Source organism: Nannospalax galili, unplaced genomic scaffold (genome assembly GCF_000622305.1).
Source record: "Nannospalax galili isolate Female #2095 unplaced genomic scaffold, S.galili_v1.0 scaffold638, whole genome shotgun sequence".
Taxonomy (NCBI): Eukaryota; Metazoa; Chordata; class Mammalia; order Rodentia; family Spalacidae; genus Nannospalax; species Nannospalax galili.
The window spans coordinates 330807-334281 of NW_008341884.1; the positions used below are offsets into that span (position 1 = coordinate 330807).

A 3475-nucleotide genomic window follows, 5' to 3' on the forward strand; every position below is an offset into this window, starting at 1 on the left:
GGTGCTGGGATTTGAACACAGGTCTTCTGCAAGAACATTCAGTGTTCTTAACCGCTGAGCCATCTCTCCAGCCTCTAGAGTCTTTTTAAAAATATATTTAATTATTTTTGTGTGTGTGAGTGTATTGCCTGCATGTATATAAATGCACTCATGTTGTGCAGTCCCTGCAGAGGTCAGAAGTGGGTGTTGGATCCCCTGGAACTGGAGTTATGGATGGCTGTTACCCACCGACTGCTGAGCCACCTCTCCAAACCCCATGTCACTATAGTCTTCTCATGAAACACCAATTAGATTGGTAAGCACCAGTCTGCTTCAGGGCACAGAACCACAGGTCAGGGCCTAGTGGACCGATGCTGATAAAGGCAGGACACCCTCACATAATATGCACAGGTCTTGAAAGGGCCTAGAAACAACCTCAAGTTCCAAGTAAAAATTGAGTATAGGTATATCCTGTTAAAGGGGTCTCTCCTTTCTTAAATTCTAGCTAGAGATGAGGACTGTCAATCACAGGTTAGGATACAAGTGCCACCATATACATTCAGAGACAGTCAAGCTTGACAAGTCATGGCTGACACTGAGAACACAGACTCAGCACAGAAAACAGAGCACTTGTTTTTGTGATCTTCCTAACTGCATTTCATGCCTTTGCAGAAGAGGGTACCTGGCTGTAATCCTAGCTCTGGGAGGCTGAGGCAGTTAAACTGCTGAGTTTAAGGCCAGCCAGGGATATACAATGAGACCCTGTCCCAAACAAATAAACATAACCCCCCCCCCCAAACAAAATGAAAAACAAGGTCCTGAAATTCCTAGATTCAAGTATGCCCCTGGGTCTGGTCCACTGCTGCAGGAGTCCTGGGAAGGCGCACACATGTTTGGGCTATTTACCCTCCAATATTAAACACCGTCATAGAAGATACGATGATCGGGTTAACTCCTTCCTCCAAGGCGTGTGTTGATTTTATAGAGTGGCAGGCAACGGGGGAAACAATACTCTTCCTTGGAAGTGGACTGTGAGGACGTGCCTGCAACACATATTGTCCTTTCTCCTGACCTCTTCCTTTAGCCTTTGAAGGCAGAAAATAATCTTCTCTGAAGATACTTGGTAATTTAAAAAACCCCAAAACACTTCCAATGTTTTGTGCTTTTGATAAACCTGGTCTAGTTCAGCTGGCGGATGAGCTGATTGATGCATTCACCCCATAGCCAGGCGAGCCCATCTCCTTGAGGAATCCCACCCTGTTCTTGGTAGCTGACCCGCCACAGAGAGGCGGAAAGGGCAGAAGAATGAGGCGTATCTTGGAAATGCTTCCCGGGGAGGCAGTTCCATGGATGAGGTCTTCCAGGAAAATGACACCAAATCTCCCCAGGTGTCCCTCAATCACTGTGTTGTCAGAGGGATGGTCTTATTCTGTACCTTGGCTTGTCCACATTTCAAGATGAGTTCCGGGCAGACTTCAGATGTGGAAATCCCCAGGTCACATAAGGCTCCACTATGTGCCCCATTTTTATGCTATGGGGGGGGTGACTTTGACAAAGACACCACTGAACAGTTTCTTCAGACGAAGTCTGGCCATGGTGTTCTGCACCGGTGAACTCACCCCTTGAATCCTTTCCATGCCTATAACAAAGGCCAAGGAATGTTTATCGGGACTTCCAAAGCATGGGCTTCGCCTCCAGCCATCGGACTCGCACTCTGTTGTGCTGCTGCCGCCAGGAATCTGCACGAATAACTCACTCCAGTCACTTAAACCTGAACTCTTTCTCTTTCCTCTCTCTGCCAAAAGTGCCTGCTTTCCTGGGTCGCTCTGAGGGCTTGGTAAGCCTTTTTCTTTTTCAGGAGATTTTCTGGAACCAAAGGGATCAGTTTTCTTTCCGGTTCCTCTGCCATCTTTCCCGTGCCACCTCAGGTCTTTCTTTTCACCAAAGATTTATTTTTAATAATGTGTATGTGTACGTCTGTGTATGTGCATGTGAGTGTGGGTGCCCCTGTAGGCCAGATGAGGGCATGAGATCTCTTGGAACTGGACTCAATGGTTCTAAGTCTCCGTGCTCCTAACTCTGCTCCTCCGGAAGAGCAGCAAATGCTCTCCACTGCTTCATCTCTGCAGCCCCTGCTCAGTTCTGGCTTTTTCTTCCCATCTCTCTGCCTGCCCCTCCCAACTGTTCTCACATGCTGAATACTTTATCCATTAGAGCCCTGGGCATAGTAATCCGTTGTTTTAAATTCCCACTGTGCTAATTCCAACATCCTGGCTCTATCAGAGTCTGGTTTTAATGCTTGCTCTGTTCCTTCAAGTTATGTATTTTTGCCTTTTAATATGTCTTACCATTTTCTCTGGAGAACTGAGCATGATGTGCAGGGTGGAAGTAACCACAGTAAACAGTGATGTCACGGTAAGGTGTGAGATAGGCTCTGTGTTTAGCAAGGCTGGGCCTTGGGACTGTGGGCCATGCAGATGCTGTGAGGGCTAGGTCTATAATCCTGAGATAAGCTCTGTGTTTAGCAAGGCTGGGCCTTGGGACTGTGGGCCATGCAGATGCTTCTTACCCAATCCTTAGGAGACCCTAACAAGTGGAATCGGTTGGAGTTGAGTGTTTCCCTCCCCCAGAGCAGTCAGCCTCAGAGAAAACATAGGCAGGTTAGCGCCCGGAAGGGCAGACCTTGTGACGAGCAGTGCTCTCCTGGATTTCAAATGGGTCCCTGTGGCCTCTAGAAGGGAATCTCTCCCCAGTGTGCTCTCTGAACACCAGTAGTGGGCCAGAGGTGAGACTTCAAATGTGCAGGCCGCTTGGACACTGGCCTTTCTGGGGTGTTTGCTTTCCATTATCATACAAAGTAATAGGCGTCACTATGACGTTTTCATACATGTATGTTGTTAGACCTCGCACACGGTCCCCTCTCCGCTCTCCTCTATGCCTCCGCCTTCCAAATATTCCTCAGTCTGATTTCAAAGGGGGCGGGGTTCAAATCTCAGCTCTGCATGAGAGAGAGCAAGTGGTGTTTCTTTTCCCCCCATCTTATCTCATCCCCTCTCCCCAGACTCCTTCTTCTGACTCATGTCCCCCTCTACTTCCGTGACCTTTATTAACTCTTGCTTCCTCTATACCAAGTGATTGTAATTCAGGCTTTCCTCCACACAGCTCCCCCAGAGCTATCCACTGTGCTCTCCTGCTCTGGAAAGCTGTGATCCTAGGTTGTCCTTTCTAACCTGAGGTGTCATGGTTTGTCCTGTGATGTCATTTTTTTTTAACAGATCTAAGAGAGGTGTTGAGGTGTTTCTCAGTGTTTAATGTGCCAGAAATCTTTTTGTACACTTCTTTCTTTTCTTTCTTTTTAAAAAGAGACAGAAGTGTTTAGAGTGCTCCAGCATCTTGTATAGCTTCGAATGCCACTGCCTGTCCTAGAAGTGTTTATTTGTGAGTATCAGTTGTCAAATCTAAGTCTGTTCTTGAATAATCTACTTGCAAAAGCTCA

At 47.2% G+C, this 3475-nt stretch overlaps 1 pseudogene; it reads right to left on the reverse strand.

The window, feature by feature from the left end:
• Window positions 1-1158: 1158 nt before the first annotated feature.
• LOC103737776 lies at window positions 1159-1888 on the reverse strand (annotated as a pseudogene).
• Window positions 1889-3475: the final 1587 nt, after the last annotated feature.